This window comes from Canis lupus, chromosome 2, assembly GCF_048164855.1.
Source record: "Canis lupus baileyi chromosome 2, mCanLup2.hap1, whole genome shotgun sequence".
NCBI classification, from domain to species: Eukaryota; Metazoa; Chordata; class Mammalia; order Carnivora; family Canidae; genus Canis; species Canis lupus.
Window position 1 is genome coordinate 44,126,661 of NC_132839.1, and position 24,879 is coordinate 44,151,539.

At 39.0% G+C, this 24,879-nt stretch overlaps 1 long non-coding RNA gene across 22 annotated transcripts in view; it reads left to right on the forward strand.

The window, feature by feature from the left end:
• LOC140616803 (uncharacterized) overlaps window positions 1-24,879 on the forward strand; it is a 58,264-nt gene that overhangs the window by 2,903 nt on the left and 30,482 nt on the right. For 7 of the 22 annotated variants that reach the window (XR_012017165.1, XR_012017181.1, XR_012017182.1 and 4 more), the window contains 3 exons: window positions 8,213-8,392; window positions 10,894-11,382; window positions 15,371-15,426. This is a non-coding gene — a long non-coding RNA (uncharacterized lncRNA). Of the gene's footprint in view, window positions 1-1,786; window positions 1,976-2,830; window positions 2,931-3,069; window positions 3,155-8,212; window positions 8,393-10,893; window positions 11,383-15,370; window positions 15,427-17,721; window positions 24,587-24,879 lie in introns of all 22 variants that reach the window. The other 15 variants (XR_012017196.1, XR_012017185.1, XR_012017180.1 and 12 more) reach the window with 9 other exon arrangements.

The window sequence follows — 24,879 nt, forward strand, 5'->3', positions numbered from 1 at the left end:
ATTCATGAGAGAGAGCTAGAGAGGAAGCACTAGCAGACAGAGGGGCAGAGGGAGAGGGAGAAGCAGACTCCCCATTGAGCAGGATGCCCGATGTGGGGGTTGGTCCCAGGACCCTGGGATCATGATCTGAGCCAAAGGCAGACACTTAGCCGACTGAGCCACCCAGGCACCCCTTTATTCTGAAGTTCTAAGTTCCCGTGGGAACATTCTAGGTTGAAGAATTTTCTTTAGCATTTGTTTTGGAGAAGGCCTGCTACAAGGAATTCTTTTAGTTTTCTTCTTCATTACTAAAAGACATGTGTGCTGCATATAGAATCCTGAGTGGAAGGTTCTTTTCTCTTTGCACTTGACATGTTTCATTGTCTTAGGAGAACTTTGGTTTCTAGTGAGAAACCAAGCCATCCTTCAAATTGTTGTTCCTATATATGTAACAGGTTATTTTTTCTGTTTGCTTTCAATATTTTTATCTTTGGTTTTCATAAATTTGAATATAATGTGGATGGGTTTGGTTTTCTTTGAATTCATTTTGTGTGGAGTTCTTGCCACACAAGAACTGTTTATGTTTATGTGTTGCACCAAATTTATGTTTTCTGTTATTATGTCTTCAGATTTTTTTCACACCAATCTCTTTCTCCCCTCCTTTTGAGACTTAAATATGAATATTAGATTTTTTTAAAGATTTTATTTATTTATTCATGAGAGACACAGAGAGAGAGAGAGAAAGAGAGAGGCAGAGACACAGGCAGAGGGAGAAGTAGGCTCCATGCAGGGAGCCCATGTGGGATGTGATTCCGGAATTCCAGGATCACGCCCTGGGCTGAAGGCAGGCGCTAAGCCACTGAGCCACCCAGGGATCCCCAAATATTAGATCTTTTTGATATTGTCCCATAGGAACTTGTGACTCTAAGTTTTTCACTTTTTCCCCCCTCTCTCTGATGTAGAAATTGGGTAAATTCTATTGATCTGTTTGCAAATTCACAGACTCTTTGCTCTGTCACCTTCATTGTATTATTCAGATCATCCAGTGAACTTTTATTTCAGATATTTTATTTTTCAGCTCTAAAATACTCATTTAAAGGAATAGTTTCTGTTTCCCTGATGAGAACATCTATCTTTCCATTCATAAGGAATGTCTGTCTCTTTGTTGTTTAAAGATCAAAAAGATAATAGTTGTTTAAAGATCTTTGAAAAAAATAATACCTGGGTAATTTTGAACTTAACATCTGACTACTCCTTTGAGAATCAGGCACACTTTCTAGTTTTTCATATGTTTAGAAATCTTAGATTATATCTTAGACACTTTGAATATTACATTATATTAAAATCCTCTGGAGAATGTCAACTGTTTTCATTTAAGGGACAGTGAACTTGGGTGTGTTCAGACTGTTGAAGACTCACATTCTCTGGGCAGTGGCTCCAATGTCAATTCAGTTCTCAGATCCTTTGCTGTTTGGCTCTGGATCTTTTATCCATGTGAGGAGCTCAGAATGAGCCCAAGACTTCTGTCAGTTCATACACAGAATTAAGGGATACTCATCTCCATTTCTTTCCTCTCCAGTATTTGTCCCATTTTTTTTTTTATGGCTTCCAGGGGCCCCTTTCTTCAATCCTCTGGATAGAAATTTGCTATTTCCCTAGAAGTTTCAGCCACAGATCTTGACAAGTTGTACAACTGGGATCACTCTCAAGGCAAAACAGTAAGGAAAAGAGAAAAAGGTGTGGATGCCCCTAAACTTCAGGGGTCTCTTCCATTTCCTACAGCCAGCAAGGCAAATTTTCTGCTTAGGTTTTAGGTAATGCCAATATGACCATCTCACTGCAGCTCCAGGACCAGAGCCACTCTTGGGGCGGGCAGAAGAAAAAAGGGAGAAAAAAGAAAAAAAGAAATCTAGGTGAATCCATACTGATACAAGTAAATGATTACATAAATAAAGAGATGGAGAAGAGTCATATCCTCCTTATAGCTGAATTCCCAGTAAGTGAATTTCTCTCCTTGACTTTGCACCAGACTTAGTGATTTGTTTCCAACCCAGAAAACAGATTAGCCAGATTGACATTATCAGTGACCATTACGTTGGTAACATCGTCCTCTTATAGGATGTCATGAAAACAGCACATCCCTCCCTTTGATATTCTTCCCCCAAACCCGTAACTCCAGTCTAAGCAGGAGCAAAAGATCAGGGAAACTCAAGGTCAAGACATTCTACAGAATATCTGATCAGCATTCCTCAAAACTCTAAAGGCCGTAAAGACAAGACAAGACTGAGAAACTCCCAGACATGATACTAAATGCAATATGGTACCTTGGATCGTATCCCAGGACAGAAAAGGACACTAGTAAATCCACATGAAGTTTGGCATTGTGGAATAGTAATGTACATGCAATAACACATGACAATTGTACCAATGAATAGTTGCTGAGTCTTAAAAAATAGATTGTGATAATGTAAGTTGGTAACAATGGGGTAAAGTGAGTAAGGGGTGCATGAGAATGCTAGACTATCTTTGCAGATTTTCTGGAAGTTTGAAATTATTCCAAAATAGCAACAGTGATTTTTCCCCCATAGTCTCCTGCTTGCAGGAACCCTTGTTCTTGGTTCTCTGACTACAAGATAGGGGAGCCCTATGATATTTTTGCTGCCCATGGCTGCTTTATACTTCTACAGTGGGGTCATCCTTGGTTCCAAGTAGGGAGGTAAAAGAAAACCCTCCAGAAACTCAAGGTGGCTTGCTTTTTAAGTTTTGACTTCCCTTCCTAAGGCAGTGCTCAGATACTTGCTATTCTTCTTTTCTTCCTCCTTCCTCCTCCCCCCTTTTTTTTAATTTTCAGAGTTTTAGTTATAAACACTGGCAAAGAAGTGTTCTCCTGTGTGACTCTTCATTTTCCAGCATTAGAATTCATTTTTCCTGATCCTTCAGATCTTAAAAAGGTAATTAAAATGCTGCATAAGTACCAACATACATTCCTTATCTTTTTGAAGAGTAGACTCATTCCTCTTGTTTTTGCCTCACTGTTTTTATATGGTAACTCTAATTTGTGCTCACTCATACCTTGATTTTTATTTGGAGGCTGCACCTATATGCTTGCTGATGTTTGAAACTCATGTGCTACCTGAGTTGGAAATCAAGATCAAAGCAAAGATCTCTAGGAAAAGTAAGGACCTCACCTTACCGAACATTCACTGAATATCAACATAGGGGCTCAACATGTGTAATCCCTTTAACCTTAAAACATTTCCTGTGAGGGGGCATTTTGGGATAGAGATTCAAGCTTACAGACAGGGAACCAAAGTTCAGAAAATGGAGTGCCTTGGTTCACTTTCCATTGTCACTAAGTGACAGGGCCAAGGTCAAACCCAAGGCATTCCATTTGTAACATTACTCTTCAGTATCATGTTAGGGGGAGAAGAGAAAGGAGGGAAGGGAAGAAGGATGGAAGAGAAAGGAAGAAGGAAAAATGATTAACTTATTTTGATATGAGGAAAGAAGAGTCGTTCACCACTGCCAGGTGGGGTTCCCTACCAGCACAGTTTGCATGATATTGACGTTGAGGGGTTCCCCTCTATGTTACCATACTCTCCTGGAAATGATTAGCACTGTGCTGCAGTATCTGTTTCTCCACCAGCCTAAAGTGATCCTCTACCTTCTTCCAAAAATGATTGGTGGCAGCTGGAGAGGAAATAACTGAAATGAACTTTTTTTGTTTTTTTCTGGAAGGAAAGTTTGAAGGGAGAAAGCATATGGGGAAATAGACAACTGACCTAGGACTAGGAAACAACAACAAAACAAGCCCAAAATATGACCAATAAAGGAAATGCCATGGACAAATTTGTTTGATCCTCCCATTTGTGGAGAGAAAGAAGTTCCCGTAAGAACACCAGACTTGGGGCACCTGGGTGGCTCGGTTGGTTAAGCATCTGCCTTCAGCTCAGGTCATGATTCTGAGATCCTGGGATCCTGGGATCCCGGGATCCTGGGATGGATCTAGCCCTGAATTGGATTCCCTGCTCAGTGGGGAGCCTGTTTCTCCCTCTCCCTCTGCTGCTCCCCCAGCTTGTGCTCTCACTTTCTCTATTAAATAAATAAATAAAATCTTTTTTTTTTTTTTTAAGGAACACTGAACTTTTTGCTACAGATAAATTATTTTGGATAGCAGAAAGGTCCTGCCTTCTTCCTGCAGGGTTCTTGCATAGGTAATGTAGTTGAATGGTGATAGCGATAGAAATGAGCAGAGAAAGGAGGTGTTTCCTGCAAATGAACTGATGGTAGATTATAGTTCCATTACTGAAACTGAACAGGCAAACATAAAACCAAGACAAGTAAGATAAGTAACAATTAAGGATCTTAAATAAACATAGTTAGATCCATATTGAATGCAGAATCGATAGGAAGAGCTCATCTGTGACCAAACATCATCTGTTCTATCTAGTTGTCCTTTACAACTATCCTTTTACCCCACAGGGGTCTGCTCTTAACAAAATGCCACGTATGGATTTCATAAGACACCTTCTTGCAAATATTTGGGGGCTTATGAGGATTTCTAATTGATTTCAAAAATAAAATTACCAGTGTAAATTATAAAGCGTTATTACACTGTAAATGATAAAAACTCTAAAAACATCACTTTATGAATCAAAACTGTTTTCCAGTGGACTCCAGCAGAAAGCATGTGAGTGGAGTAGAGTTCCATGCTCCTGTTTTGATCCCATTCAGACCTTTCCTCTCTGGTCTGAAGCCATAGTCACTATTCCCAGCTTAGTATTTACTTTTGCAAGCATATGTGCGTTTATATAGTTTTATATGTTTGTTTTACACAGGTATGCACAAGCACATAAAATCATACTCTAGTTATGGGCTCTGTACCTGGGTTTTCTTCATTTCCAACTATGTTGAAGCCTGTTTAATCAGGACGTAAAGGTCTGCCTCAGAGTTTTTATGAATAACCTAAGATTTCATGGTGTGACTACACCATTGTTTGTATAATCACAGCCCACTAATAGGCATTTATGTTCCCTTTGCTTTGGAACTCTTAATAGTAATTTTGCACACACCCTTCTGTAAGTCTCTGCGTAATTATTTCCCCTAAGGTAGAAACCCGACAGTGTTATTGCTGGGTCAAAGGACATGTCATTTTAAATTTAAGTAGATATTGCCAAACTACCCTCCCAAAAGATTGTACCCTCATCATCAGTGCATGGAATCACTTTTTATCTTGCCAACATTGGATAAAAAAAGCCTAAAATTTTTGCCAATCAGTTGGGTGGAAAGTGGTATTTCATTGGGGCTTAAATGTACCTTTTTATGAATATGAGTGAGAGTGAACATATTTTCATTCTATTCTGTTCTACAAAATGGCAGTTCATCTTTCTTGCTTTTTTTTTTTTTGAAGGTTCTCCCTTTACCATGATTATGAAAACTTTACCTATATTTTCTCCTTTTGTTAATTATTTTACCTTAAGCTCCTTAAATCTGAGTATGTTGTAAAGAAAAGTATTCATTTCTCCCCAAAGAGATAGCTAATTCCTCCAACATAATTTATTGTAATTTATTATTTCCTTTTCCCACTATATGGAATATTCATTTTATCACATAATGAATTGACATAAATCCATCGGTCTTTTTTTTTTTTTTTTAATTACTCTCCCTTGTACTGACCCATTGTCCCTGCATCAAAACGTTTTTGTTCATTTTAGGTTTTTCTAGAGTAATTTTTTATTATTAGTGGAGCACATAATACCTCATTTCTATTCTCTTCACATTTTACTTTGGCTATTTTTATGTATTTTATCTTTCTGAAGATATGTAAGACTAACTTTTCAGGTTTCCATAAAAAAATCTAGATATTTAATTGGAATAATGTTGGAAAAAGTTTGAATTTATCAGTTAAGTTGTAGAGAATTAGAATTATAAATATTAAGTTTTCACATCCAAGAGCTTATGTGTTCTTCAATAAAATTTTATCTTTTTCTTCATGTGGGTCTTGCAGATTTCTAGTGCAGTTTATTCAATATGCTATTTTGACATAAATGGGACTTTTCTTTCCTCCTGTACATTTTCATATTGGCTTCTGCTAGCGTATCGGAAGACTATTGCTTGTACCTGCTCCTGCACCTCCGCACTCAGTGGACTCTCTCCATCTGTTAGATTCCAAGGCTCATGAAGCCCTCTCAGGTTTTTTTCAAGGGTCAAGTAGATCCCAGGCAAACGGGGTAACTAAAGCATAACAGTATAAACATGATAAATCCTTTCATGTATTCCAAGTGTCAACTTCTCTGTGTCCTTTGGACCACTTAGGTTACAAGGGAGCACAGTATCAGGCAAGGCAGGGAAGACTTCCAGCTCCCCACATCACAGTCAAGATGGCTAGACCCCTTGGCCTTTGGCATTGGCTCCAGGGCTACAAGCTGCTGAGTGGGGCATATTATGTGATGGATGTTCAGAGGCACGTGGAATGCAGATTTTCTGCCTCATTGTGAAGGCCACAGGGGCAAAGCTTACTACTACTACTACTATTACTACTAGCACTTCCTCAGTAAAATTGAGGAAGGGACTAAGTTCTCTGGGCTTTACATGTTAAATGCCTTCTTTGCTGTCTGTGCATTTCTTGTGTTAAATGGAGCATTCCTTGAGGTGCCTAGTATACAATAGGCGTCCAGTGAGTCGGGGCCCTCGTTGTTCATAAGATGATGGTGGTGGAGACAGGGTTTGAGTATGAAAAGCCTGCTTCTGAGCCCTGGCTCTGCTGCTTCCTGAAGGCATGACCATGGACAAGCTATTTGCATTTCTTAAGCTTCAGTTTCCTCAAAGTTGGTCTAGTCACAATTAAGATCCAGGGAGAACATGTAGGTGTTCTCTGTGAACTACCTTATTTCATGCAACAGTAGCCAATGATTTCATTTCTGTCATTTCTTGCTTCTAGGGGAAAGAAAAAAGGTCCCGTTAAGATGCTGAGAAGTATGTTTTATTAGCTCAGAATAAAATCACATTTGTGGGCAGCCCCAGTGGCGCAGCGGTTTAGTGCTGCCTGCAGCCCGGGGCATGATCCCGGAGACCCTGGATCGAGTCCCACGTCAGGCTCTCTGCATGGAGCCTGCGTCTCTGTCTCTGTCTCTGTCTCTCTCTCTCTCTCTCTCTGCATCTCTATGAATAAAAAAAATTAAAAAAGGAAATCTTAAAAAAATAAATAAAAAATAAATAAAATCACATTTGTAATTGTAATCTTTAGAGGGAGCTTCAAATGTCACTTGTGCCCTGTGAAGAATTTTAGAATTTTGAATGACTGGATTTGTGTGTGTTTTATTTTTTTATTTAAAAAATATTTTATTATTATATAATATATAAATTATTATTTATTTATTTGAGAGAATGAGAGAGAGCATGAGAGAGAGAGAGAGAGAGAGAACACAAGCAGGGGAGAGGGGCAGATGGAGAAGCAGACAGACCCCCATGGAGCAGGGAGCTTGATGCAGGACTCTATTCCAGGACCCTGGGATCATGACCTTAGCTGGAGGCAGATGCTCAACCAACTGGGCCACCCAGGTGCCCTTGTATGTGTTTTAAACATGTTCTCAACTAGGCCATTTCCCACAAATATATGGAATAAGGATCCCAGGTAGTAATCCAAGCTGTGTGCTCAAATTGTAGTGTCTAATTGCTCTCACAAACCTGAGCATCACAGGACACTGCTTTTCAATGGAATAATGAGACCAGCTTACAACCTTGATTTTGTACCTCAAGCCACACCATCATGGATTACTTTGGGAAACAATGAAGAACTCTCAGTTGCATTGGGCCCAATATACTTTGAGTCTCATTAGCAGATTTGAAATAATCCATTTCATATATTCATTGCACTTAGGCTAGCATGGAGAGAGGTAGTCCAATTATTGTTAATAAAGAAAGTTAATTGATTATCACAAATTTTGAGTTGGGGTCAGGTTTTTTCAAAGAGGAAGAAGGGCAGGAAGAGAGTGAGGGGGGATATTAAGCAGGCTAAAAGCTCAGCACAGAGCCCAATGTGGTGCTTGATATCATGATCCTGAGATCCTGAGGTTGTAACCTGGGCTGAAATCAAGAGTCAGATGCTCAACCCACTGAGCCACCCAGGTGGCCCTAGTGTCAGAAGTTTTTTAAAATCGGACATGGTGGGTTGGGGTGTGAGATTAATGTTTCCTTGAAGGAAACCTTATTTGCTGAGGCACTGTTTCTACAGATTCTGCAACCAAACAGTGGCTGATACATACCTTCTAGAGGACAAGCCAGACACTAACCAGCCACCAAGGTGTGGCAACCATGTATCTCTCTATCCTTGAAAACCAAAAATGAAGAGTGTGTTGTAAAGCCATTTGAAGTAATGAATGTTTCCAAGTGGAGCTTCAAGACTGCCAATTAGGTAATTCATCACATTTGTTGCCAATACCCACAAGCTTTAAATTTGCTGCTTAGTGATTTTCAAAGATGTAACTTACTTTATGAGTTGACTGGAAAAATCCACCCCTTCAAATGTATATGAAAATGATATGCACACATGGATCAGAGGTTGACTTCCAGGCAAGTAGCTTGGAGATACTTATGTTTACTAAACACCAAGTGGCTCACCTGAGTTTTCACACCCACAAGTGGTGAAAGGCTCTGTGAGTGAGGTCAGAGGCAATGTCCCCACCCTGTTTGTGAAAGACCTTTGTCATTGATGGAGGAGGGATGACAGAGGTGAAGATTCACAGTTTATTGGCAGGTGTTTCTTAACCTTGGATTTTATATGTGTGTGTGTGTGTGTGTGTGTGTGTGTGTGTGTACATATGTTCCAGGTTTTGTGCTTAGGACAGAAACAGGATTGTATCCGAGAGAAAGGATATGAATAGAAGACATTCATCTCATACTGCCCAGGTTTGGGCACACCTGCTTCCTGTACACCGAAGCAGCTGAGAGGGACAGGGGAGAGCAGAGTAGTGATCACTGCTTACCCCAGACTCAGTTCCGGACAAAAGCCCCCTAGATCAGTGATTCTAAACTCAGGATGCACTTTAGAATCACCTAGAGAGCTTTAAAGAAATACAAATACTTGTGGGAAGGGGGCATCTGGATGGCTCAGTTGATGAGGTGTCTGGCTCTTGGTTTTGGCTCAGGTCATGATCTCAGGGTCCTGGAATTGAGCCCCAGGTTGAGCCCTGTATTTGGCTCCTGCTGGACTTAGAGTCTGCTTGTCCCTCTCCCTCTGCTCCTCCCTCCGAGTACTCTCTGTCTCTCTCTCTGGAATAAATAAAATCTTAAAAAAAAACGTGGGTGCTTGGACTCCACTCAGATCAATTGAATCACAGCCTTTGACCTGGTCACTAGTGTTTATTATGAGCTCCCTGGTTATTTCCAGCTTAAATAGCACATCTGGTGTAAGACCATTCATTCTTTCAAAGATGCGTTAGTTCTCATTGATCCCCACCAATGGGAAGCAACCCGGTTATCATCTTATTTATTTAGTCAATGGTTTGGTGAAGGTCTTAAGTTATAGATCCAAGGAAAAAATAAAAATGTATGGAAGGTGCCAGGTGTGGGTTCTTAATTTGAGGTCCACAAGATATAGGAGTTCCATAACCCCCTTAAACTGTATGCCAAGCTTTGAGCATATGTATGTCTCTATATTTGACAGGTGGGGAGATAGGGAGAAAGGGTTCATTCCCTTTAGAGGATTCTCAAAGGAAGCCACAGACAGCAAATATTTTAACTGCTGACAAAGCACCTTCATGAAATTCATGCCTACACAAAGGCATACACACACAGGTTTTTTTTTTTTAAAGATTTTATTTATTTATTCATGAGAGAGACACACACAGAGAGAGGCAGAGACATAGGCAGAAGGAGAAGGAGGCTCCATGTAGGGAGCCTGATGTGGGACTCGATCCAGTGTCTCTAGGATCAGGCCCTGGGCTGGAGGCAGTGCTAAACCGCTGAGCCACCCAGGCTGCCCCACACACAGTTTTGAAGAAAGAAAGCCTACAAGTGGGAGGGTCCCCCACACTTTTACTTTTCTCCTATTCCCACTCTCTAACTTCCCTGGTCACCAGTTCCTGGTGCCTGCGACAGCTCCCACTGAACAATTCCGACCCAGAGAAAATCACCTTTCCTTGGTATACCTTAGCATGGCTGAGTGAGTGCAATCTTCTCAAACCTACAAATGATGAAGTAGAACAAGTAATCAAGATGATCAAACAATGAAGGAAATCATAGCAGGTCACATGGAGAGTCTCTGTCTCTGTCTCTCTCTCTTAAAAATTTCAGATGGAGAGTCTTAATTCTTACTGTGCTCATGCTCCAAATTTCTGTTCCACTCCCCATATATCTTAACTGGCTTCCCCCCAAACCTCCATCTCCACTTGGCCCAGGACCCTCTTACTTTTGGCTACATGGGAACATTCTTATGAGCCAAAAGTCCCTGGCAGATCAGTAAGAAGCTTATCATTTCTGAAATGTGGGATATGCTTCATGCCTTCCGCACCTTTCAACTTCAGTCTGTTTTCAAAGCAAAAATGGAGTGAGTTCAAAAATAGGTTTGAACTCACATGCTAAATTCTACCAGTTGATAAGGGAATCCTAGCAGAACTTCTTGAATGGAAATGTGCATTTGAATCCCAAGGCTATCTTGCTCAAGTGCAGATTCTGATACCCCCTGAGAACCACTGTACATGGCAAGATCCAAAAGGATTCTGTTGAGGATGACTCTGAGGTTGGGACCCTTTGGCTCTGTCTGCTGCAGAGCTGGAGATTTGACAGAGCCCGTGACTCCTCCTGTTTCAGATGATCAGCCTGCTCCCTGCTAGAGCACTCTGCAGTTGCTGCAATGTGCCATCCCAGTGGGCTCTGTGATTTCCCTAACATTGCTGATCTCATTCTTTCCTTTAGTCCAGGAAGATGACCTTATCCCTACAATCAAGAACAGCTCACATTCCAGTGCTGCCTTCAGTCTGCTGGAGAGCCGATCTTGGCAGCTCCTTGCAAGCTCACTGCCTTCTGCTGATTGGATGGGTTTGAAGAGGAATTGCTGCTCCAGTTCATGCAGGATGACCAGAGACCTGGTGCTCCATGAGCATCAGTCTGTGGCCCTTCCCAGCTGTCTTGTTTCTTGCTCCCACCCAGGCACCTGCTTTTGTTCTCTGCTGAGTCTGAAGCCCAGTCCTGAAACCTAGATGTATTCTCACCTTCCATCTCTCGAGGTCTGCCTCTGATTCTGCTGATCTAACCCCGATGGAGTATGAAGGTGAGATGCTGACTGCAGGTGATGATGAACTTAGACACTGAGACACAACATTTTGCCCTATTTTCCCAGATTCCTGCCCCTGGGACTGATGCCAATCCCTCCTGCACCAGCATTAGCTCTGCTGCTTCGATTTGGTGAGTCAGACGTCCCTGGGTCTTGCTATTCCAGCCCTGGAAGCTGCTAGCATGTTCATTTATTGCTATTATTAGTAGTACTAGTAATAATAAAAAAGCAGGAATGATTAGCATTTATTCAGTGCCCCGTGTTGTAAGCTCTGGACTAAGCATACCACATTTGTTGTTACATTTAATTCTCAAAAGAACCCTATGAGATAGTTTCTATTTTTGTCACAATCACTCCAAAGGGGAAGCCGAGGCCCAGAAGGATTAAGTAACTTGCCCAAGGTCACTCAGATAGTAAGAGTGGAGTGAAATTGAAACTCACAGTTTTCAGACTAAAAGGCGGTACTTCTAACCACTCTGACATACTGTCTCTGCTGCAAGTGCCAAGCCAGTCCCTGATTGACAACTGCTAGAACTTCAACCTAAAAACAAAACAAAACAGAACAAAACAAAACAAAACAAAAAAAAAAAAAAAAAGGAAAAAAAGACCCAAAACTCAAAACGCTAATGAGTTTCTTTTAGAAGCTGCCTAATGTCATCGGATCCTGCAGCATTTGCTTCTGCGTCTGATTCTGCAGCATTTGTCTCTGGGCTCTGTGTAAGCAAAGTTCTCAAAAGTTTGTGGGCACACTTTCTGCATATAGATGACTATTCACAGTTTAAATACCCGAGGAGGGAGTTGATACCTTCTGTCATCCCCGATTGGTGTAGGGAATTAGTAAGGAAACATGACCAGCCGTCAGTGGAAATCATTAAGTATTTCATGCCCAGAGTGATTGTAAAACTATAGTACAATAGATGAGCTAATAGAACCGGGGCCTGCAGCTGCCATATGTCAACGGGAGGCAGGAGCCATGAGACAGTTGCCTTCCTAGCCTGAATATGAATATTTGGTCCAATTGCCAAGCACTTTGGCCTCTCCTGGCACGTGAGAGGCCTGGCATAAAGCAGCACTGCCACATGGAAATGCTGCTAAACAATTCAGCCCTTACGGAAAAATCACATTCCAGAGTGGTTTCTACAGTGTTTATTGCTGCTGCTTTGCATTTGTATTACATTTGTCCTTAAGGATGTTTAAGGACTTTTTCAAAGGGTTTTCTGCATGCTAGTCATCATCTGAGGGATCTCACGGTACTGTTTATGGCATCTTCTGGTTCCTGCTTTGGCAAGGGACACTTACTTCCTAAGCAGACCATGCAGGCCTGTGCTGAGTGCTGCCAAGAACCCTCTGGCTGCGTTCTCCGGGGGTCAGCAATAGAAACAAACTCTGGCTGATTATAGTAGGAAAGGAGGGTGCTTATTGGAAAGTACTATGGTAGTTTCCAAAAGGAAAATCTGAGGAAGGAGACACAGGGCAAGAGAGGACGTAGACAAACTCAAGAAATCTCGACATCAGGAACTAAAGCGCTGCCATTTCACATTGCTCATTGTTGGGATGAAACCATTTCTTCTTCCTCTTGAGTCAGTCAGTCAAGATTCCTGGGGCGGGGAGCAGTTGACCTTCCTTCTTTCAGTCAAGGGACCATTTTGTTGTGGTAGCTGTTTGCCAAAGTGGCCTTGGTTAACCCACTCCTCTTAATTATCTCCCTCTTGTTATCCATGCCCCCTCCTTCTTAAGTAGGCTCTGTGCCCAATATGGGACTTGAACTCATGATTGCAAGATCAAGAGCCCATGCTCTACAGACTGAACCAGCCAAATGTTTCCCTACCCCTTTGACTAATGTGACTTTGCAGGATGTTCCATCCAGGGGCAGGTGTTTATGTCTCCACCCTTGAACCTGAGCTGGCCCAGTAGACCTGCTTTAGGCAAGAGTAGGTGGCAGGCCATTTCTGAAGCTAGGCTCAATGGTCTCAGGAGCTTCTGCTCCCTTTCTTGGAAGCCTGGCTAGCATGATGGAGGATGAGAAGTATGGAGTGGAAGCGAGTTGTCCTAGCTGAGGTCATCTTAGCCAGTGTATTTACTATCTACTACCATGAATCAGATTATTTCCCAAACTAGCGGCTTAAAACAACAATGGCTGTTGATTCTGAAGTCAGGAATCCAGTTGCAGCTTAGATGGGAGGTCCTGGCTTAAGGTTTCAGATAAGGTGTAAGCTAAGCCAGTAATCTTCTGAGGCTGGAAGATTCACTTCCAAGGTGACTCCCTCCTCATGGCTGGTAACTTGGTATTGCTTATTGGCTGGAGGCGTCAGTTACCCCCCAGCAGGGCCTCTCTCCAGAGGCAACAAAATGGATCCCCCCTGCCCCTCCCCACCTCAGAGCAAGCAATCGAGGAGGGCAAGCTGGAAGTGGCAGTGCCTTTGAGGACCTAGCCTCAGAAGTCTTCTACCTTTGCTGCCCTGCCACATTCTGCTTGTTAGCAATGAGTCAATATGTTTGGCCCATATTCAAGGGAAGGAGAATTAGATTTCACCTTTTGAAAGGGAGAACATGAAAGAATGTTTGGACACATCCTAAGACCACCACAAAGAGCGAGCCTCCAGTGACCCCTCCAACTAACTATAGATGCATAGGTAAGCCTCCAGCATCAGCCTGGCCAGCCCATATCCACAGAACTTCCCACCCAACTTGCAGAACCATCAACCAAATCAGTGCACATTTTAAATCTCTAGGTTTGGGCATGGTTTGTTATTTAGCAGTAGTTAATTTTTTTTTTTTTTTTAGATTTTATTTATTTATTCATGAGAGACACACAGACAGAGAGGCAGAGACATAGGCAGAGGAGAAGCAGCAGGCTCCCTGCAGGGAGCCCAATGTGGGACTCGATCCCAGGATTCCGGGATCACAACCTGAGCCAAAGGCAGACACTCAACCTCAGAGTCACCCAGGAGTCCCAGCAGTAGTTAATTAATATCCTTACCGTGACCATATGCAGTGAGGGAAGGCTAATTTTTCCAAAGGAGGGTCAGGATGTTGCCAGACACAGAAGTCTGCTGAAATATTTGTCTTTACAGAAACTTGATGGTTCTTTTTTTTTTTTTTTAAGTTTTTAAAAATTTATTTGAGAGAGAGAGAAACAGAGCATGCACACACAAAGGAGGCAGAGAAGGGTAGAGGGAAAGGGAGAGAATCCCAAGCAGACTCTAGACTGAATGTGGAGCACTTAACCAGCTGAGCGACCCAGGGTCCCCAAACCTTGGTAGTTCTATAAAGCATGGCAAGGTAGATGTTATACAGTGAAACAATCATAGTAGTAGAAGCATTTCAAGATCCAGAGTTATCCCAGATTCTAAGCTTCCAGAACATAAATGTGATGTCTACCTTGAGTAGCCCTGCAAAGTAGAGCAGTGTAGATGCTCAGTGACTCGCTCTTGATACAGGAAGAGGATGACCCTGGAGGTCCTTCCAAAGAGTTAACCATCTGAGCATGCATTTAAAAGCACAGTAGGAGTTTCTGAATTACTCAATAGTAATTACTGAATTCTTCAGAGGGCTTTGAATATGCAACACATTGAAGGTATGGAATAATGGCATAATTTAGAAACTAGTAGTGTGGAATTCCTATCACCCGAGGAAGCACTGGTGGAGAACAAGTATAAAGAGGTAGGAAAGGGACAGAACGTCACAAGCTTTCCCCATAGTTGGTCATTCATCTTCGTGTTCCCAGGACAGTGCGAGTTGATGCTTGCTGCCTGGGTGTAATTATTGAAGGGCTCCCTTTCACTGTCAAAAAAAGTCCTGGTTTGAGCAATAAGTTTTATGGTCAGCGTGATCCTGTGCTGTGATGAGAAGAACCAGTGTCCACCGGTCAATCAGTGACTGGGCTTTTTGCTCCACAATGAAACCATTAAGAGACACCACTTTTTTTGAGTTGAGAATACATTTGCAAAAATATAAGAATCAAGGAAATTATTTCTAGTGAGTAATTGCCAAGGCAAGACTTTTGAGAACACCTTCTTAATCCTGTTTTCCATAAGATTATATTTTAGTGTTTTACATGGCTCCCTGTTAGGAATATGAACTTCATTTTAAATATGAACTGACAATTTTCTTTTACAGTATGCACAAATTAAAGATTTTTATGACACCACCATTGTTTGGAAAAGTTGTGTAAGGTAAGTACATTTTTTTCCTGATCAGAGAAGATAGTCACAAAAGAAACCTCATTGTTTTTTCTTTTTCTATGTACTATTTAATTCTGAAAGTGATACAGAGATTTATAATAAAAATTATTATTCAATCCTCTCCCAATTTTCAATCAATCCCTGAGTGAGCTAATGGATTTTCTTACCTACAAAGTTATCAAGATATTGTCTTATATTCTATATTTTTATTTATAATATTGTTATGTTTGGGCTTTTAAACGTGGGTATTATTGGGTATGATATAAGAACTAATTTTGTATTTTTATTAAATGCTTTTAATCACTAATTTGAAATAGCTATCTATATTTCCATAAATATATGCTTAATTTTGGGATTTATCTTGTGTCCCATTAATCTACATACATATTTTTGCATTTATACACCACTATTTCAACTTCTATGACTTTTTATTATGTTTTAATATTTGATAAAACAACATCTCTTATTGTTCTTGTCAAAAAATCCTTATTGGTTTTCATGCATTTTTTTTTTTCTTTCAGATGATTTTAGAATCAGGTCATTGGGTTCCTGTTTTAAAAATTCCTGTGGGGCACAGGGGATTTTTAGGGTAGTGAAACTATTCTATGTGATAATGTACTGATGGACATTATACATTATATTATGAATTCATGAACACCAAAACAAAAATAAACTGTACAACATAAAAAGTCAATGTAAACTGTGGACTTCAGTTAATAATGATGTATCAATATTGGTTCATCATTTGTAATAAGTATACCATATCCATGAAAGATGGTAATACTAGGAAATGGAGGGCAGGAGAAAGGAATGTATGGGAACCCTCTACTTTCTACTCGATTTTTCTGTAGTCATAAATTTCTCTAAAAAATGAAGTCCATTAATTCAAAAAAATTCTATTAGAATTTTAGTTGGAGGCTGCAAATTTGTGGAGAATTGCCATCTTTAAAATATAGTCTTGGCATCCTAGAACATTAGTTCAGGTCTTCCTTGATGTCCTTCATTAGCATTTTATTGTTTTCTTCAAGTACATTTTTTTGTGTTTTCATTTTATTTATTCCTAGGTATTTTACAATTTTGTTGTAATAGTGAAAAATATATCTCATTTCTACTATGTATTCCTATGGATGGCTATCTCTGTGATTTAAGAAAGATGATGATTTTTAGTGTAATTGAAAGTAGTTTATGAATATATACCATGTTGTTAATTAACTTCATTAATCACTAATTCTGAATTGTTCCAAAATCAAAACTCTTTCTAAAAATGGTTATTGTGAATTTTCTTTTTATGCCATATCTAGTGTTGCATTAAACACGTATGTAGGTGTGTGTGCTAAAGACAAATATTTTCTACATTGAATGCAAAGAACTTTTAAGTGTGGCTTTCCAGGGACTTTAAAGATTTTTAACTCTGAGAATAGCAGTTTTGTGATGAGCTACAAGAGAATTTACATTATTTATTTGTCAACTGTGGTATTGCTTATGCACTTCCTTTCAGTCCACAGTTACTAAACAGGGTACAATTACAGTTCTGGCATTCATGATTCAACTCAAAATCACATTGCTACATAGACAACGAAGTGATTATATAACAATACTTTTGAATATGTGAGAGGAATTTCAACCCACTTCCTGAATGGTAAATAAATCTCTCACATATGCAGGTATATTAGTCATATATTTAGGTTATGTTTTTTGTCATTAAATCAAAGATTTTCATTTCTCTTCTTTATCTTGGTCAGATGTTTTTATAGTTATTACCTATTTCTAAGTTTCCTATACAATTTTTATACTTATAGTTACTTAAAGTATATTTTAAAATTTAGATTGATACATTATCCCCAAGTTTCAGAGTAAAATTAAAGCAGAGAATAAAGATATAAGGGTAGGTAGAATCCAATCTAATATGATTCCATTTTTATCCCTTTTGCTAGCTTATTGATTTTAAAAAATACATTTTTACTTATGCAGTCTATTTTCAAGTGATAGTGTACCAACTGACTTACAGTTAAGGACACTTAAGCTAATATCTCCCTGTAGTTTTTGTGTTATTGTTGTAATATATTTTACTTTTACATATGTTATAAACATTACAGTACATTGTTACCATTTTTACTTTAAATAATCAATTATTGAGACACTTGACTGGCTTAGTCAGTAGGGGGATGCAACTCTTGATCTCAGGGTCATGAGTTCAGGACCCACATTGGGCATGGAGGCTACTTAAAAAAAAAAGAAAGAAATAAACAAATAACCAACTGTCTTTCTTTTTTTTTTTTTTAAAAGGCTTTATTTATCTATTCATGAGAAACACAGAGAGAGAAAGGCAGAGACACAAGCAGAGGGAGAAGCAGGCTCCCCGCAGGGAGCCTGATGTGGAACCCAATCCCAGGATTCCAGGATCACCTGAGCCAAAGCCAGACGCTCAACCACTGAGCCACCCAGGCGCCCCCCAATTATCTTTTAAACAAAGAAAAACAACTGTTTACCCATGTAGTCATAGTTTATAGTGTTTTCATTCCTTTGTATAGATTCCTTTGTATATAGATCTATATTTCCAAATGGTATTATTTTCTCCTCTCTAGAATGACTTCCTTTAGCATATTTTATAGTGTCTGCTGCTAATGTATTCTTTAGTTACTGCAACCCTGAGAAAGTTCTTATTTTGACTTCTGTTTTTGAAATGTTTTTTCACTGGATTAGAACTCTAAGTTGCCAGTGTTTTCTTTTACGACTTTACAGATGTTGCTTCACTGTCATAATACCTACATTGTTTCCAAGGAGAAATATGTTGTCATCCTGACCTTTGTGCCTCTGTATATCACACGTCATTTCCCTCTGATTAATTTTAATATTTTTCTCTTTATCAGTGTTTGAGAAGTTGACTATGATGTAGGTTTCATTGAGCTTCTTGGATTAATGAGTTTTGAATTTATGTCACGTTTGTAAAATTTTCAACCATTATTCTTTTAAAAAAATTTTAAAGATTTTATTTATGGGGCACCTGGGTGCCCCACTTGGGGTTTGGTCTCATGACCCCAAGATCATGACCTGAGCTGAAACTAAGAGTGAGTTGCTTTAACTGAGCCACTCAGGCGCCCCTCAAATATTTTTTTCTACCCATCCCTATTGCCCTACAATTAAACGTAGGCTGACTGAAATTATCCCATGGCTTCCTGGGGCTTTGTTCATTTTTCAATCTTTCTTTTTTACTTTGTTTTGTTTTGGATAGTTTCTCTTTTTTTATGTCTTCATGTTCACTAATCTTTCCCCCACAATCTCTAACCTGCAGTTAATGCCATCTAGTGTATCTTTTAGCTTATACATTGTAGTTCTCACCTTTGGATCTTTGATTTGGATCTTCTTTATGTCTTCTGTGTCTGTGTTACTTTTTGAGCACATGAAATACAGTATAATAAATGTTTTAATGTCTTTGCTAATTTTAATATCCATATTAGTTCTGGGTTAGTTTTAGTTGAGGTTTTTTTTTTTTCACATTACAGGTTGTACTTACTTTGCTTCTCTTTGCATGCATGGCAAATTTATTAGATATCAGACACTATAAATTTTACATTTTTTGGGTGCTGGATATTTTTGTATTCTAAAAGATCTTGAACTTTGTTCTGGGATGCAATTATTTAGAGGGAATTTGATTGTCACATCTTTATGATTTGTTAGGAGGGACTGAAGCAGTGCTCAGTCTATGGCTAATTATTCCCCATTACAGAGGCAAAGCCTTCTGAGCAGTCTGCCTAATGCCTTTTGAATCAGGAGGTTTTCCAATTTGGCCAGTGGGAACAAGCATCATTTCCAGTCTTCTATGAATCAGAGCTCTGTTACCTCTACTACTTCCAGGTGATTCTTTCCTCAACCTTAGGTAGTTTCTTTGCACACATGCACTGACTAGTACTAAGCTGAATGCTTGAGGGAGGACCTCAGCAGATTCCCACAGTTGTATCTCTGACCTGCTCTCTTCTCTCTATTAAGCCATTCTTTTTTTTTTTTTTTTTTGTGTGTGTGTGTGTGTGTGTGTGAGTACTTAGCTTTCCTTTATTAAGCCATTCTATAGGCACTAGCCACCTTGGTCTCCCCAGACTCTTAACGTTGTCTCTTCAAATCAGGAAGTCTGCCTGTTTCTTCCTTAGCTCTATTTCTTTGCTCTATGAATCAGAAACACTCTTCAGGCAGTAAGCTGCAGAAATCACAGGGCTTTCATTGCTGGTGAGAGTATCAATTTATGCATACATTTTGTAAAAGAATTTGTCATTCATTTTTAAAATTGAAGGTGTGTGTAATCTACAACTTAGGGATACGCTTGAAATACCTAAATGTGTTCAAGTATTCATAGCAGCAATGCTTATAATAGCAAAGTTTTAAAAACAAGCAAAGGCTCATTGGTAGGAAAATGAATGAATTGTGATATATTCATACCATAGAATCCTGGGTAGCAATGAAAATGAGTTCAGGGCAGCTTATATATCTCAATATGGACAAGTCTTATCACAGTGTTAAATGAAAAAAGAAAGTTGCAGTAAAAACACAGCATCATACCATTCGTTATAAGCTCAGAGGCATATAAAATATATTGTCTAGGGATTCATACACTTCGACAAGCTTGAATTCAAACAAGTGTATGAATCCCGATTCATACACTTTGACGAGTTTGTTTGAATTCAAACAAGAAAGTGATGCATACAAATTTTGGAAGACTAGTCACTCCTGAGAGATAATGGAAGAGAGGGAGGGGAACAGGCATAGAGAGGAAGAGGGTATAACATATCAGGTTGGGGCAGGCTTCAAAAATATTGCTAATGTTCTGTTAACTTTTGTGGAAGGTTTATGAGTATTTTACAACTATTTTTATACCTTATACCTTTATATTATTTACTTGTTAGCATGTATTAAATATTTCATAATAATAATAAGTTAAATAAATTTTGCATTCACACTAGCTATATAGGTAACAGAATTTTAATTGTTTAAGCTAATCTTGTTCAGCCTTCTAAAAGAGCTGTCCTTAAAGCTATAATTTATTCAAATGCATTATAAACTAATTGAATTTTAAGATGGTGTTTGGACGTCTCCAGTTCTTGAATGATTGTGTCTTTTGAAAAGCTACCTTATGAACAACCAATTAAAATATTTAATTGAAAATATTAAACTTACATTGACAGAAAGTATAAACACAATCAACTTCCTTTAAAATGTCTGTTTGGAATAATTAACATGTCTTTTGAAAATGAAAATTACAATCTTTATTGGTTTAAAGATAAATTCCTAGCAGTAAAATTAAAATACAGTTATAATTCAAACTGTGTTGTATTCATTGGTTTTGTTTTTAACTCTAACATTACATTAAAAAATATATATATAGTAATGCCTATGTTGCTAGAACTGCCAAAATGCCAAAAAGTATACTCATATAATAATAACATGTAAAATCAAACAAATTTGATGTGTATGCATTTGTGTGTATTGGATGTAACATCCTCCCAAAGCGAACATCTTTAGGGGTAAAAGCAGTATCATGATGAATCCAAGAAGTCATGGCTTTGAGTCTGCAGTTAGGTATGCTCCACCCCGGGGCCTTTGCACATATCATTGTCTTTGGAATATTCTTTCCCCAGGTATCCTTATGGCTACTGTCCTCACTTTATTCAGATCTCTGCTCACCTTGTCAGTGAGATCTCCCTTGTCACACATCTAAAATGTCACCCCTAGTAGTTCATATCTCCTTATCTGCCTTTATTTTTTCCCCATAGCACTTATTGTTGTCTAACATACTGTTTATTTTATGTAATTTTTTTCACTGTTTGTCTCCAAATAAAATTGTCACAAAAGACTCCATTGTTAATCCTTATATATCATCGTGTCACATTAGTAAATTTTGTACATATTTTATTAAGTAAACAAATAAATATATGCTTTTAAAGGTTTAGAGGTGGTATGGACAATTTTCAGAAACCATATGAAAGGTGACTTACCCTGAAAAAATAGTGATAATTTGGCCAATTCCAATAAGTGTAAATTATAGCTAAGACAGTTATCTTTAAAAGGAAGAAGTCTTTAATGATATTGGAAATAAAGTATCTTTACTCTGTACATGACTAGGGCTCTAGTTAGTGTGACTGTATTCACATGGGAAAACTCTTTCCAACTTTACGTACCTGTCTATGCCCTTGCTTCTTATAATGTAAGAAGACTGGGATTCTTCAAATCACATTGCTTTCCTGCCAGCTGCCTCTGTGATAAGTTTTTGTCAAATGGATCCTGGAGAGAGTCTGCAGAGCTGATGGAGGGAGACCTGACTGGGTTCCTGTGGCTTTTGTATCTGGTTCCTTTTCTTGCCCTGGTAGTTCCAGCTAATTAAAGTTTATGTAATTTTTCTTACATGTGCAGAATCAGCTTCATGGCATTTCCAGGTCACCAGCAGGCCAGCACCTCCTCTTGAGATGTCTGGGTCCAGGTGCACAAGACACACACACACACACACACACACACACACACACAATGCAACTTATACAGTCTTGAGTATTTCCTTCTGTGGTGTTTAAGGAAGCCTAAATCTCTGTAGGATTCTTTTTAATTCCTTGGACCCTCTCTTTCATATACATTCTTCATTCTCTAGGCCCTGTGGCTTTGCTACATGACTCTGTACTACTCTACCTTGCTGACTCAATGTGAAGTTCAGCAGTTCTTTGCCTTCCCCTCAAAGAGGGTAGAGGATGGAAGAGGGGTTTACGTTAGAAGTTTACATTAAAGATTTCTGTTCCCAGAAGTTCCTTTCCATTTGTCTCATCCATGGAGGTTTTTGCTTTATGTTTTTTAAAAAAGCAGTATTGTTCAGGGCATAGAGATGCATGCTTCGTATATGATCTTGGTGGATTATACCTCTTATCTATATTAAAAGCATTTCTTTCAAATTCTTTGTTGGTCCTCAGACTTTTGTCTCCATTCCTATTCTTTGCCCTACCTCTGCCCCTCACTGTCTGATGAGGTGAGGGGCGGGGAGGGGCTGATATGTTGAGGCTGTGGTTCCCAGGCTCCTTTGTTGGCTCATTTTCAGATGGGTTTGGCCAGTGAGAAGCCCTGGAGGGGGATAAAACTGGAGAAACAGAAAAGCTAGGATACTTATCACCCCTTCCTTTCTGACTCCTGTCTCGACTGCACTTCCTTGTGAATCTACCCTCTGCCAGCTAGTGATGCTGGCACCCCCAGGTACTAGAGACATTGCCTCTCTCCTGGTATAACCACACTCTCTCCCTTTACTGATATCTCAGCACCTCCACACCTAAAATAACACCTGTAGGGGTACACAGGTGGCTCAGTGGTTGTGCATCTGTCTTTGGCTCAGGTTGTGATCCTGGGGTCCTGGGATCAAGTCCTGCATTGAGCTCCCCACAGGGAGCCTGCTTCTCCCTCTGCCTATGTCTCTGCCTCTCTCTGTGTCTCTCATGAGTAAATAAATAAAAATCTTCTAAAAAAATAGTTCTCTGCCCCACATTCCTGCTATTGAAGATCTTTAAAAGTGGTTTCTGTTTCCCTGGTTAGACCTGAGTAAAACACCGTTTCATGCTTTCTAATTTGTCTGGTATGGATGTTGCTTTGTTTTTTTCTTTTTGTTCCTATTTACCTGGCATATCTTACCATCCATAGCACATATTCCTGTGTTATGGCTCTTCTTGGTTTAGTGCTTTTGTTTTTGAACAGCATAGAGCTGGATTTTACTTTTTTTTTTTTTTTTTCTTAATCGGAAAGAATTGTTTACTCTTAAAAGGCGAAGTTAACCCTTTAGCATTTATATTGATTACTATCTTTTTTATTTGATTTGATTACTATCTTATTTTATAGCCCTATAATTACTGTATTTATATTGTTCCTTTAGTCCTTTCTTGATTTTTGACTGGTTGATCAAATTTTATTTGTTCTATTTTACCTGTAACAATTTGGAATTTCTAATCTTGTTTTTAGGCATTGAGATAATTTTTTTTTAGATTTTAGTTTTTAGAGTAGTTTTAGGGTCACAGCAAAATCGAGAGAAAAATACAGATATTTTCCATATACCCCTGCCTCCACACATACATAGCTTCCCCATTATCAACATCCCACACCAGGGAGGTGCATTTATCACAATAGATGAACTTACATTGACACATCATAGTCACCAAAACTCCATAGCTCATACTAGGGTTCACTTTTGGTGTTGTATATTCTGAGTTTGGGGAATTGTGTAATGACGTGTATCCACCATCACATTATCATAGAGAATAGTTTCACTGCCCTAAAAATCCTTTGTTTTTCACCTAATCTTCCTTTCCCCTCTGACCACTGGTCTTTTTCCTATTTTCACAGTTTTGCCATTTTCAGAATGTCATATAGTTAAACATACAGTATGTAATATTTTCAGATTGGCTTCTTTTCACCTAGCAATATGCATTTACATTTCTTTCACTTGTTCTTATGGCTTAATAGCTTATTTAATTTTAGTTCTAGAAAATATTTCATTGTCTGGATGTGCCACAGTTTATTTATCCATTCACCTACTGAAGAATATCTTGGTTACTTCCAAATTTGGGCAATTATGAATAAAGCTGCTATAAACATCCATGTGCAGATTTTTGTGTGGACATAGTTTTCAACTCCTTTGGCCAAATACCAAGGAGTATGATTGCTGGATGTTATAGTAAGAACATGTTTAGTTTTGTGAGAAACCATCAAATTGTCTTCCAAAGTGACTGTAGCATTTTGTACTCCTACCAGAAATGAATGAAACTTCCTTTTGCTCCAACATCCTCACCAGCATTTGGTGTTGTCAGTGTTCTAGATCTTGGCCACTCTCAAAGGTGTATAGAAATATTTTATTGTTTTAATTTTCTCTTCCCTAATGACATATGATGTTGGACATTTTTCCATATGCTCATTTTCCATATCTATATATTCATTGGTTCTTTTTTAAAAAGATTTTATTTATTTAGTCATGAGAGATACAGAGAGAGGAAGAGAGGCAGAGACACAGGCAGAGGGAGAAGCAGGGTCCATGCCTGGAGCCTGACGTGGGACTCGATCCTGGGTCTCCAGGATCAGGCCCTGGGCTGAAGGCTGCACTAAATTGCTGAGCCACCTGGGCTGCCCCATTGGTTCATTTTTTAAGGTATTTGGCCCATTTTAAAATCAGGTTGTTTGTGTTCTTATTGTTGAGTTTTAAGAGTTCTTTGTATTTTTGAAAAATCTTCTATCAGATGTGTGTTTTATAAATATTTTCTCCCAGCATGTGACTTGTCTTCTCATTCTCTGGGGCACTGTCTTTCATAGAGCAGTTTTTAATTTTAATGGAATCCAACTTATTTCTTTCATGGATTGTGCCCTTGGTACTATATCTAAAAAGTCATCACCATACTCATTTGTCTAGATTTTCTCCCATGTTTTGCCTAGGACTTTTATAGT